We start from the raw sequence: 13,762 nt of genomic DNA on the forward strand, positions 1-13,762 counted from the left end.
GGGCAGTCAGCTAGGGAGGAGACCCTCTGACCACCCAGGGACAGCTGGGAGGCCTCTCGCCACATCATGCCAAGGGGCAACCAAAGCACTACAAATGCCCAAGAGGGTCCCAAAATGGGTGCTGTAAGGAAATGCTCATGAAGGCCAATACGCACACTTCCCATCAGCATTTCCTGCAGAGGCACAGAGAAGGGGTCACTCAGCATGACAGAGGGATGCCACCCAAAATCACACTCTTTGATCAAAGCTGCAAGACAACAGGACTTGTTCGTCCCCACAGAATGCTGATGTATTAACACTACTTGAAACACAAGCTGTTCTTCCCATGGTGGAACAAGCCATAGCAATGGTGCCAGAGTGTAACAGGAACTCCTCATTTGTACCCCAGCAGTCTAATCTGCCCCTGGCAAAATTAATTATGGCACAAAAAGGTGTTAATTAAAATCTAAGGGGGGGGGGGGTTGGGGGCAAAAAAAAGTCCTTCAGACAGAAATGCTGATAAAACTCAGCAAGGACAGGCAGTCAAACATAAGGAATCAAGAAAACAAATCAAGATCCCAATGGAATTCATTTTCTTTGAGTTCACTACCGAAATCCCAGCATAAACAGATGTTAGGAAAATACTCCCAAGTACAAACCTGGGATCTCTCTGGACTTCTGGAAGCAGAAGGGTTACTAAATGGACAATTCAACTGATTGTTAAGGCTGGTAGGAGTAGAGGAAAGGGAGCAAATGGGAACCAGTGCAGCATTTTCTGCTTGCCTTGTTTCCAGAGCACCACCTTAAGGAACTTGCATTAGCAGGCAGTATCTTCTTAATGTCTGACCTATCCCTCCAGTCATATAGCTCAGAATCTGGTGCCATGAATTTTTGCTAAATTATGCTATCCTTGCTCTCCTCTTAATTTTACGGTTTTCAACACAGATTTGCTTTCCTGTGGGAAAGAGATAAGAACCTGAGGATTTTAATTTAAGCTTTGGCCTTGTCTTATATTTTGCAAGATGGAGAGAGAAAGCGGCGCTCGTAGGTGTTTTAAAGCCAACAAGCATTAGGTCCATTTTTGTGACCAAATAATAAAAGCAATATGAATTCTCAATAATATCTGTGAGTTGAGTTGTAAAGGGGATAGCTCAGATTGCTATTCATCTTCCTTGTCTCTATAAATTCAACAAAAAACACATGCCAACAAATTTCATACGATTTACAAATCAGGCCTTAGTCTTTCGCTACAAGGCTTGAGGGCCAGACCACCATTCAGCAACTGCTTTATCAACAATAAACTATATATTACGAATCAAGATCAAGCAATAGATGTATTTAGGTCACACACACGCAGCTGCTAATCAGCATTAATTTCTCGGAATTTAGTAATTAACATTCTGCATTATGCTGGATGCAGTTGTCATGCACGCCCCTGGTATCAGGGTTACTCGCTTTCAGACATCATCCGTTTGTACTTTGAGCAAGCCAATCCCCATGCCCCCTCGCTCGCCAGCATCCTGGAGATTTTATTTTCTTTTCTAATTCTCGGCACCTTATCCTCTAAGCCCACGGCAGCGGCTTTCAACGGGCGAAGGAACCGTGAGAAGTCAGGAGAAAAGCAAACCGCTTGTCAGCAGGCTTAAAATTAACATATAAACGGGGTGCATCTCCATCAAGAGCATTTGGGGGTCTGCAGAGCCAGAAACGGGGGGAAAATAGCAACAATAAATAATATTAATTATAATAACAACGTCAATAACAACAATCATTATAATAATCTCTCCTCCCTGCCTGTCCCGCACCGCTTTGAATCATAGAATCATAGAATATTTAGGGTTGGAAAGGACCTTAAGATCATCAAGTTCCAACCCCCCTGCCATGGGCAGGGACACCTCGCTCTAAACGATATCACCCAAGGCTTCGTCCAACCTGGTCCTGAACACTGCCAGGGATGGAGCATTCACAGCCTCCCTGGGTAACCTATTACAGTGCCTCACCACCCTAACAGGAAAGAATTTCCTCCTTTGGGAGGACCTATGGAGCTCTGGCAGCTAAATTCTGCTGGCCACCCAGGTCTGCCTCCAAACAGGGGCACAGGCTGAGCCTTTCCTTTCCCTGTGGTCCCACCAAGACGACCACAGGGATTGATGGGGAGAAAACACAGGGCAACATGTGCAAAATGAAGTCAGGATGAGAAAGGCCTGGTGACATGTTTTGTAAATGCCCTACAGACTAAATGAGTTCTGCTGTGGCAGCTGCCCTACACATCAACCCAGGCAGGTTATCAGTGTCTTTGCCCATAGACTTCCTCCTCCCCCCACAAACATGCCATCCCTATTCCGTATCTCCGTAATCCTCTGAAATGGTGCATACACCTGCAGAAACACTTGAGCAACTGACAGAGACCTGAACCCAGGGATCACCAGTCCGGGTCAGCGTGATCTCCATGCAGGAGGAACTTGGTCCCCCATGCTTCGCTCAGCACCTGCTAACCAAGCCATCAACCACCACAACTCTCCCCGGCACACTGGTGACATTTACATTTAATATAGGCATGGATTGCTAAGCACTCTTTCTACTTGACACAACCTTAAAATCTTCTGAAAAACCCAATCGGTCCACATGCCTTCAACAAGACAATTACATAATTACCCATTGTCCTACAGAAGATTCTTCAATATTTCAGTATGGAAATTGTCCCCATCCACTGAAACATAGTATTTTGGTACCTAAGTAACTTCTAGAAACATACAGCCTCGCTCAAGATTTGCAATTTGGAAAAAATAGATAACTAAAAATGAGGACCTGAAGGTTACAAACCTGAAGACCTTCTGCTACACTATAAGGCACCTTGTCATGCATAGCCATATTCTGTTATGACATTGAACGTTAATGGTAAACGCATCACCTAAGCCAGCTCAAAGGGACAATTGCTCACAAGTGACCAAACCTTGGTGGCCTCCTTCTCAGAGGCCACTGGCCCATGAGGGCTCCAGTCCCACTGCATGGCCTATGGCAGCATAGAATCACAGAATGGTTTGAGTTGGAAAGGACCTTAAGATCATCTGTTTCCAACCCCCCCTCCATGTGCAGGGACAAATCCTCTAGGAACTGGCTTTTTCACGGGACCTCTCCTTAGCCCTCCTGGGCACTTCTGTTTGGATGTTTGCTCATCGGTTTGGCCTTCACAATCGGTATCTTCTATTTGTCCCTAGCATGTGCTCAGATGGAGGTGAGGCAGCACAGGCAGGGAACAGTCCCCAGCAGGGACACCAATACAGCAAACAGGCAGGGCTGGGCAAATACACATATGCTAGAAACAGCAATTATTTTGCCAGTTAATGATAGGATGCAATATCCCTAATAAAATGATGGTGAGCCAAGGGCAAGAGCTTGCAGGGAAGAGGACTCTGACAGAGCAATCAGCACTTCCAGCAGGCACTTCACCATGCACTGGACTCTGCTTTAAAAGTATTGCTGTGTTACAACAAGGCAGAAAAACCACCCAAGTTGGTACAAGAGCAAACGTTTCCCTTGCAAACCACAGTCACGGCCTGCAAATGGTAAAGCTTGAACTGTACTCAGGCATTTGGGGCAGGGCAAAGATAGGGAGAAGAAATCCCCCAGCCATGGCACTGGCACAGCTGCTGCCATGCTGCTGGGTAACCCCTGAAGTACTCTGCGTGGCAATGCTGTACCTGGATTTACAGACGTACTCACCGTTTTAAACATGTGCCTTGGCTCCCATCTGAGGAGTACGCTTTGAGACAGTTCAAATTAATCTCTTGTGATTTGATGGCAAACCCCTGCATATTGGACTTGGTCTGAATCCAGGAAATTTTCCCTCATTTTTAAATGTTTCTGAAGAAAAACAAGACTACCAGCAAAACACAGAACTCAAACCCTCCTCCAAACACCAGCTAACGCGTCAGCGAAGGCCTGCACCTGTAAGGTATCCTATATGCAACAAGTGTGCAAAAACTATAAAAAGCCTGAGACAGCCATGGCAAAAATGCCTGTAGGTCAGCGCGGGGTGAGAAGGGCGGCTGGGAGTTCCCGGTGGAGCTGGGGGACCATTTGTTCCAGCTGCTGCACAGAGAAAGATATTAAATTAACAGCCCTTCAAAGGACACGCATCTACAAAGGGGGTTCGCAGAGAACTGCAAGTGAACCTGTGCACACAAGACCTAAGCATCCCTGGGTCAACACCCAAAGAGGTGCTCGGTGGGTATTTGTCTTGTTTTTCCTCTTTTCTTTAAACACAAAGCTGCTTCTAGGAAGCCAAAAAAGGCCCCAGCCTGTCTACTTTTCCTCTCCTGTCAGCATTGGGTACAGGCACTAGCAGATGTCTTCTCAATTCAGACTAAAATAAGCCAATCAAAAAACAAAAAGGCAACAACCAAAACTTAAGAATGGAGAAATGCATGCATTCCCTTTTGTTCCTGAAAGATGGGGTCATTTTGAAATAACATGGCTTCAAGTTTTTGACAGCAAATGTTAAATTCAGGAGGTAAACACAAAAAACACAGAGCTCCTCAAAAAAAAACCCAAAGCAACCCCAAACCATCCCACTATTGCTATAGCAGTACCTCAAAATAAAAGGACCAATGAGTTGTTGGAGGATTTGAGAATACCTTGCCCTGGAGGAACAAGAAAAATCCATCCTTTTTTTAGCCTATTTAACTTCTAGTTTCTTGAGCCCCAAAGTCATCCTTAGGCATACAGTTTTCAGCAAACACAGAAGACAGCAGTTTTAGTTGTCTTCTCAAAATAGTGATAGCATTTTCATTGCTAAACTAACTCTGCACTTACCCCTTTACCCCTTTCCTGACCAGCTGTTGCAATAAAAATGCAAGACCAGGAAGAATGTAGTTCTGGAACAATGCCAAAATCGGGCTCTTGTCCAGGTTCATCATAAGCTTTAGCACAGAGGGTAGAAGAGAAGGTGCCAGTAAGGTGTTTTGGCCAGAACTAGTTACCAATAGATGAAACAAGCTCATCAACACCAGCAATAATTGCAATTATAATTTGCCACCTCCCTGAGAGCTATCATACAACCTCTTTCCATAGGCAACTTTGCAGAGTTGCAGCAAGCTTGACATAGAACGAGCTCAGTTTACCCCTCATCCCCAAACCATTTGTTTAGGGCAAATAGTTTCATGTCCAAAGCCAAACTCCTTCCAGGCTCCTGATGTCAGAGATCACTTTATGCTTAATTTTCAAGACTTTCTCCAATCCTCAAGACAATACAGTTGGGAAAATGAAATAGAAGGCATGAGGGTGGTGGATTTGTAACCTCTTAGCCTCACCTGAAGCTAAAAGTAGCAGGAATGGGAAAGCACGCCCATAGGAACACCCTGTTCACAGGAAACAGGGACTCAGGGATATTGTGATTTATGAAAGCCAAATAAAAAAGGCGCAGTCTTTTCACCCTTCTTCACAACTCGGAAGTGGGAGGCCACTTATCTCACTGACCTTTCATGCTTACAGTCAGCAGGGTGACACTCCAGGGAGTCACCACAGTAAGGAAGCAAAGTGAAACACTGTATTCACCCCAATGTGAAGCTTTGTGACTTTAAAACTGCTAATACTTGTTCAGAACAAAGCTAGACTCAAAATTGCAGATTTCAGGGGCTTAAATGGATGGTTTGCCAAGGTCAGAAAAGGATCCTTCTGGTCCCTTTTTTTCTTATGTACTTCAGTGCTTTGCCACGTAATTGAGTTGCATTTAGTGCTGGGAGCCAGGGAATGGGGCAGCAAGAAAGGTACTTTAAGACTGTCATTGAATCCTTTCCCCCTTCCCCATGACACATTGCATCAGGCGATACAGAGCTGCAGCATCCCAGGAGACCCCCAGGGGACAGAGAGAAGAAGCTGCCAGTGCACCAGCCCATGAAGGAGATACCCAGGGTCCTTGCTAGAGCTTTCCAGGGTTATCTGGGAGCAGGAAAAGTTTGTGCCCCTTTTCCAGGTACCCAGACTGCCTTCCTTTTTGGGAAGCCCAGCAGCAGGTGGCCATGGCTACAATGCATGGAAAAGGCAGCTTCATGCTGATGGTGCTGGGACATGGTCCGCAGCCACGTACATCAGCAGCAAAAGGATTGTCACGGCTGGACAACACAGGCAGTGTACAAGGATAGGCAAGAAGAGTCGGAGCAAACCCTTCTGCCTGAAGCCGGAAGGGTCATGTGCAATAAAAACTTCAGTACAACAGCCAGGAGAGCATTGGAAAGAGTAAACATGATTTCATAAAGCCTGGAAAAAGCATCTGTCTTAGACAGATTACAGTCAGTACGGGGATTCAGGTTAATTGCAATGTTAGTGAGAAAGCACCATGCTAACGGCTTATCTACATTCCTTTACCAACTTTCTCCCCCCCATCCCTTCAGTCTTGGAAATTAATATAGAACAACTGTGATGGGGATTTGCTGAAAAGTTGTAATAAGCATTTGAGTTCCCTCAAGACAACTTTAAAAACATGGGTGTTGAACCTGACAGAAACACACTTTATTTCAAGTGTTCATTAAGCACTGCCATTAAGTAAGTGATTAAAGCACACCCAGTATTAAAATAGCTTGATTAGAAATCCCCTGCTATCTCAATTTTCTCCTCTCCCGTGTCTTCTTAATTTGTTTGTTCTTGCCTGCTCAGGAAGGCTGTTGGGAGACCTGGAGCTCTGGTGAACCACGAGGGGAGCCAGGCAGGTCTTGCAAGGCTCTGATCAGGGCAGGATAAGCCCATTTCTATTTATGTACTGCAAGTTCACATATACACAGATTATACTTAGTTTTGCACAGCCCATTGGTTTTAGATTGGCTGATATGGCATTAAATCCCCAGCAAAGCCACATGCTCACAGGGAAAGCTTTCCCTGTTAAAATACTTTGCAGTGTTTAATTTCACTCTCCAAACTCGGCAGCAGGTCCTTCCTTATGGCAATTAATTGCCAGCAAATACTCTGCAATTTGCCAGATGATGCTCATTTTAAGCTCTTGTTCCCCCATGATGGTCTTTTTAACTTCGCTTACCCTGAACAGTTACTCCATCTTTTCCCTGATGTAAATACATGCACCAAGAAGCCCGCACCCATCAAGTGTCAACTTGCCACATCAAATCATACACTTGACCCCAGTGGTCACTAAGCACTCCCAGAACCTGGTAAATGGGACCACTGGCACTGGAAATACTCTGGGTGGAAACAGGCCCCACAGGCCACAGCTCCCCATCCTTCACCTTGCGCAGCATCCCTGCTTTTGCCTCGTGCATCCTTGACAGAAGGTGGTCCTGTCATCCAAAAAGGCCTTTTCCACCATTGCTTCCTGACCAGCCCACAGTCCTTTTTGTACTTTATTGGCCAAGGGGAACACAGGCACCACAGTGTTTTAACAAGCCCAAACTCGAGCCTCTGAGTCACAGGTCTGGCTTATTAATTGCTTTGACGATAAGGACTGTTGCCCTAAACCAGCAGAGAAAGCCCACAGGACATCAGAGGAACCGATGCCCACAGCCTGGCCACCTGCCAGGGCAGGATCAACAGGGATGCTAGTGCCAGGGAGCCCCAGGGATTTTGGATGGGGGGAAAGCTGCTGGAGTCCATCCCAGTGTCACCTCTTATGCCGTCTTCAGCTCTTCCCTGGGGACAAAGCTGCTCTGTTTTTTGTCACCACAGCTGTCTGCTGAGTTTAGACAAAGACACAAGCTTGTTTTGCTTGCCCTGAGGTTATCAGGATCCCTGCTCACAGCAACTTTGGCATCTTCTCTGAGGTACTCAGACCCATGAGCTAACCATGCCTCTCCCAGGCAAAGGGATGCACTCAATAGAATCACTGAATCATAGAATGGTTAGGGTTGGAAAGCACCTTAAGATCGCCTAGTTCCAACCCCCATGCCATGGGCAAGAGCACCCACTGAAATCAAGCATGAAAACTGCTCAGGCAAGTGAAATGCTGCATAAGCATACAAGTTTTGTGTGAAAGCGGGCAGTCTGACAGCAGCCTCTGAAGCCCAGCATTCCTGTTCTGGCAGACAACATGCGTCACAGGATGGGATGACTTTTCCTCATCGGCCTCCTCACATCCCACAGGATACCAACCCAGGCTTCTAGGGGGAACTGAGGAAAACACCCGTCCTGCACCCTGGAGACAGGAAGATGCCTTTCAGTATTGCACACATAGTGGATGAAAAGTGCTTTGAAATAGGACATCTCTTAAATGTATTTACACAATGTCTATGTTACAGCCTATTCAGCATCACATGCCATAACAAAGACCATCAGACCAAAGGCTGAGAGATGGGTCAACTTCTCTCTGAGCATCAATTTTTAAGATGTACTGAATAGAAATATTCTTGGTTAAGAAAATGTGAGAGCATGATACGCATTGAGAAGACATCTTAGCTCTGTTCCATAGAAGGACAAAGGCTCAGATGCCTTTGCAAGCACCTGACATACCTTTATGTGTCTAAAACCTGTTCACCATGCCTGAATTTGCAACTTAGAGGTTGACCAGGCAGCAACCGCTTAATTCTAGCAAAACACAGATCAAGCTGTGCTGGTCACACTACTCAGTGTGACTGCCATTTTTGGAAGTGCTCCTGCTTTGTCTGCCTTCTGAAAAATGGCAAGGAACCCCCACTGCTGGGATTTCAACCATTTCAGGGGAATTTCATGGCAGAAGCGCAGCAGACCTGTGCCCAGCTTGAAGCCCAACACTGACAGCTGGAGCTGTGTGTGAGGTGTTAAGGGTGGTGGAGGCAGGCAGATTCAGGTGGGATTGATGCAGGGATCACTCAGCATATAACAGGGTATGAAGGAAGAACCAGAGGGGCCACCTTCTCCAAATTTGAGGCTCCCAGTCTCCGCTGACCCTGCATACACACTGGAAAAAGTTTTCAAGTAACTTCCATGAGTCCAGCTAAACCATATTAACAGATTTATCCAATAACATGCAAATTCAGGCTTTAATGAAAGTCTTAAGTCCCTGCTCTAAGTGATTTGGACTTTTCTGCTAATGGCATCTGCTAATGACCAAAGATTTAATGCATCAAGTCTTAGCATACATCAGTGCAAACAATATAATCATTTAGCAGAGGCAAAAAGTCATCTCATTAGACATCCATCATTGGATGTGGGCAAGATGGTCCAAAGGCTTAAAATAAAATATTCATTTTTAAACTAAAAAAAAAAAAAAAATCCCTAAAAATGTACAAATGATTAGGCCAAAAGTAGCAGTCTGCCAAAGCTTCACTAGGATTGAAAATGCAAACGGCAACGTTTATCTGGAGGTAAAACGCATTTGCAAGTACTTAATTTCTTCAGCACTGTTCCACAGAAGGCAAACCCAATTTTAACAGGAATTAAAGCAATAGGGCCCTCCAGAAACAGAACATCTCTTAGACAGGTTATTTGAACCATCAGTAGAAGGTCACAACAGGAATTATTTCTACCACATTGTGTAAGATGAATTCAGTACAAACAAAAGTGTTCTATGCTACTAACTTCACTTTATACATCAGCCCCATGGGTGTTCGTCATGTCAGTAAGACACAAAAACATGCCCTAAAATTACATTTACGTGTAGCTAAAAAAATAAAACTCAGAGCACACAGTTAAGGAAGAACAAAGAATGGCTTGAGCAAGGCAATGTTTCAAAGGAGCAAGGCTGCAAACACTGTTTTGGGCCAAAACCATTGATGCCGACTGCTTCATTTGGGCTCTTGGTGTAAACAGGACCAATTAAGCTATGGCAAAACACTGCTGGATGCTGTGCTGCTGACACATAATCCAAATGCTTCTTTAGTATTTTGTATTTTCTGTATTGTTTTAGTCTCATTTGCCAAAGAAGATAGAAAAAAGGGACTGATGCCTTCCAGCCATGGGCTGCTGATGGGAGATGAGTTAGGTCAGGGGACTACTGTAATAATAATGTAATAATCATGCAAGCTGCCAGACTATTCACAAGAAAAGCAGAAAAGGGAAGGGAAAAGGGGTTCCCAGAAAAGATGGAGTACCCCACCTTTGTGCCTGCTTTCTCCCATGGTAGCTTACAAAAGATTTCCCCACCTCCTCCCCAAAAAGCATACAGGGCAACCTCATGGCAAGCCCTGCCTCCAGCCAAAGAGAGGAGCCAATGAAGGACCCCTCAAGGGATGGTCCTACATCAGCTCTGAGGCTAGATGAGCCTCCAAGGGCTGTTCATCCCTGTCTCAAAATGCACCCTACTGGCCCAGGAGTCCTTACGACCCAAAATGCGTCTTTGTCAGTGTCGATGGCATTGGCTGTCCTTAAGCTTTGCTCTAGGCCCATTCACCGATCATTCTCATCCCTGCCCCACCACCCAGTACTCACCCCTGGGAAGCTGCCTGGTCCTCCTTGGCTGCACTTGGCTCATTTGACTGCACAGTACCCTCCGGCTCCTCAAAACCAGGAACTTCCTTCAGTTTTCAGGCTTTACCCATGCAGGTGCACAGCCATAGATTCACAGAATGGTTTGAGTTGGAAAGGACCTTAATATCATCTAGTTACAACCCCCCTGCCATGGGCATCCTGGGTACTGACCTGAAGGCTGCGGTGGCCCTAGCTTGGGCAGCCCATGAGATGGGGTAGACATGGAGAAACATGGGGCTCACCTGCTCCCCCTTCCCACCCCACTCAGTTTGGTCTGTTACTACTAAGCTCTTTCCCTTAATTGGCCACAGGGCTTCAAACAAAGTTGCTGGTATGCACAACACACATTATGCCTTTTAAATCCCATGGAGGGCATTTCTGCCTGCTGCTACTCACTTTCTAATTCATTTATTTTTTAATTCAAGAGCTGCCCTTTAAAATTTAAAAATCACTTTTAAAAGGAAAAAAACACACGCAGCCCACAGGCTGCTGCAGCAGGCACCTACATTCCCATAAAAACCCTGGGCTGTGCTTTATAACATGGGCAGAAAGTCTAAACATCATTAAAAAAAAGAGAGCCTAAACTGCCAGACTCCCCACGCCTCCAGTAAATCACCCTTCCAGATGGGCTTACGGCTGCACACGGAGCCCCGCTAGTAGCAACAGGTTGCCCCACAACTGTATTTCAATTCTACCAAACTCAACAAACATTATATGAGAATTATGCTCAATTTCATTAAAGAGGCACTTTTGAAGCTTACCGTTGCCCCATCATTACCAACAGTTTGATTTTTCATGCAATTAGTGCTCCCCTGTGCAATTAACTCCCCCCACCAAAGCGTGGTGGAGCAAGAGGTGGACAATTTCTTATCATAACTGAATCCCTCCTCAGTACTTTTCACTGCAATGAAGACCACTCTCGGGAGAAATAGAGCTGCTGTTGAACTCCATAAAACACCACTAAACAATTCATCAGGCAAAAAATGAGCTCATGCCAGGAGAGCCTGGGGAAGCATCCAGCCCTTCTCCTGCCTCCGACAGGGTGGATGGTTGAGAGTGTCAGAAACGCACAAAAGCAATGCTAACCCCTTTGTTTATTGGGGTGGACACATGAGGGTTCTACATGCGACCTGCCTGCTGTACAGATGCTGACACAGGGCAGTGAAAACTGGAACTGCTGCAATGCCCAGCATGGGCACGCACTGGGCCTGGCAACCTCAGCCAGCAATGCTCCCACCCAGCAACTCCTCCAGCTGCCCCCACCAGCCAGGAACACGGTCAAGGTCTGCAACCCATACTGGAGAAAATGATTTATCTGTTTATTTCCCTGGTCCCTCCATTCTCTCTCTTTCCCCTGCTCCAGGCACACTCCTTCCCCACTCCAAGCATGGTATTTCAGAGGTCAGGACCAGACCCTTCCGTCTCCCCTGTAGAGGGAGCAGGCTTTTTTAGCTCGATGCTCTGGGATCTGAGGGTCATCTGGAGGTTGGGCAGCAGACACATGTGCTCCTTCTGCATGCCTTGTGGATGCTATACACAGGCACATGTTCAGTTTGTTCGAAAGGTCCATTCCAGACCTTTAAACAAGGAATCAAATTCTTTTCTAAAAAAAAAAGTTAACTTTCCCCTTTCATTCAAGAAGTGCCCTTACTGTGTAATATCACCTGCTGATGGAGAGAAAGCCTGTCTAGGTCTTTCTTACTCCTATCCTATACTTTGAATAAGGATACCTTAACCTCATGTAAAAATAAAAATTACCCCAAATTTCAGGCTGTTAACATGCTTCTACCATCTCACAGGTGCTGGGTCACAGACAATGCTATCCCCCTTGAAACATCAGCAGAAATCCCCCCTGCCTTTCATATAGTTTCAGTGCTTGTGCCTGAAGACAAAAGTGGCAAAACCACCATGCCAAACAGCCAGGCTTAGGACAGTGAGCCCCCAGCTACAGCCAGAGAGACAGGCCTGTGAGCCACAGGGTGAACCTCAACTTCAGGGGTGCAATCTCTCACCAAACAAGCACAGACATAAAAATATGTCATCTAATGTGTGGAAGTAGGGACGGGATTTGCTCTTTTCACACATAGAATCATAGAACAGTTAGGGTTGGAAAGGGCCTTAAGATCATCTAGTTCTGCTTACCCTCCTCAAACCTCCCTCTCCACACACAAGCTGCTCATGGGGGATAAGCAGCTCAAAATAAGTAACTAAATGCCAGTCTACCAAACAGTGGGAAAACATCATCTCACTGGAAGATACTGTGAGTAATTTCTCACATGCCCAGTATTTCAGAACTCACCATTTGCATCAATAGCACCAAACTAGGAGCTGAGAACCTGAGGAAAGCAAAGCAGCCCTTTCGGTGTAGCACAGAGATGGAGCAGAGCTTTTCTCAGCACGGAGCCCTCGCACACTAAGTCAGAGGAAGGAAATGCTGCCTCCCCCACAGATTTTTTTTTTTTTTTTTTTTTTTTTTAAAAAAAAAAAAAGCTCCTTTCCTCCTCAGAAAACCCAGACCAGGTGTTATGTGCTCTAACACCAAGTTAAGGCCAGGCTGGCTAATCTGTAGGTTCACTCACTAGCGAGATAAAGGACTTCAGCGTGGTGCAGCAGCCTGGGCTGTGGGAGCTGTGGGCTGGAGGAGGGCTGCCGGCAGCCCAGTGTCACTCCTGGAGGAATGCCTGACCTTTCCTGGGGCTTTGATCATGCTGGCTCGCAGTGTGAGATAACCAGCCCTTTGCAGAATCCGGAGGTAATAAAAAAAGCAGCTTTGAGGCCTCGTGTTTTTGCAGGGAAATACTTACCTGTGTTCCCAGAACACTGCCCAGTACCCACCACCACCCTCCCCAGATACCAACCACTCCAAAGCTGAACCTATCGCTGTCAGCTAGGGGAAACACGTAAAAGCATTCATGTGAGAGTTTTCAGCCCTTGTTACATTTCTCTTTATTGAGAATTGTACCGCTTTTACAGAAGATGCATGTACAAGAGACTCAAAAAAGAGCACAGCAACAGAAGTAAGGCCTCCAATTAGTACACGATTAAGCTGTAAGTAGGATAATAGGAGGAGAAATTTTGTATCTTACATAAACAAGATAGCAAAAGAGATAGATAAAAGCATAGAAGGGGAATAAAGCTTTATTCGCTGTTCCCCTGTGAACACTGAACCCATACAGAAAGGAGTGGATTTGTTGAGGGTTTTTTGTTTGTTTGTAATTATTTTAAAGGTGGTGGTGGGGGGGTGTCTTTCTCAGGACAGTTCGCGATGGGCAATTTAAACAAGCCAGTGTAGTACCAGGTTAATAAACCGTGAAACACCCGGGTTGAATGTGCTGAATCTGTAAGTCATAATTAGATCAGTCTTGAATACTTCCTTTAATGAGTCTATGCAAGCACC

General features: G+C 45.7%; 1 protein-coding gene and 1 long non-coding RNA gene across 5 annotated transcripts in view; one reads left to right on the forward strand and one right to left on the reverse strand.

Moving 5' to 3' along the window:
* The window catches only part of LOC133213161 (uncharacterized), a 403,544-nt gene that overhangs the window by 33,617 nt on the left and 356,165 nt on the right, over window positions 1–13,762 (forward strand). The gene's annotated exons all lie outside the window — the stretch shown is intronic.
* Window positions 1–13,762, reverse strand: part of LEF1 (lymphoid enhancer binding factor 1) — a 69,823-nt gene that overhangs the window by 29,315 nt on the left and 26,746 nt on the right. The gene's annotated exons all lie outside the window — the stretch shown is intronic.

Source organism: Neopsephotus bourkii, unplaced genomic scaffold (assembly GCF_033783945.1).
Source record: "Neopsephotus bourkii isolate Nb327-2 ecotype Australia unplaced genomic scaffold, CSIRO-AGI_Nbou_v1 NB_787, whole genome shotgun sequence".
NCBI lineage: Eukaryota > Metazoa > Chordata > Aves > Psittaciformes > Psittacidae > Neopsephotus > Neopsephotus bourkii.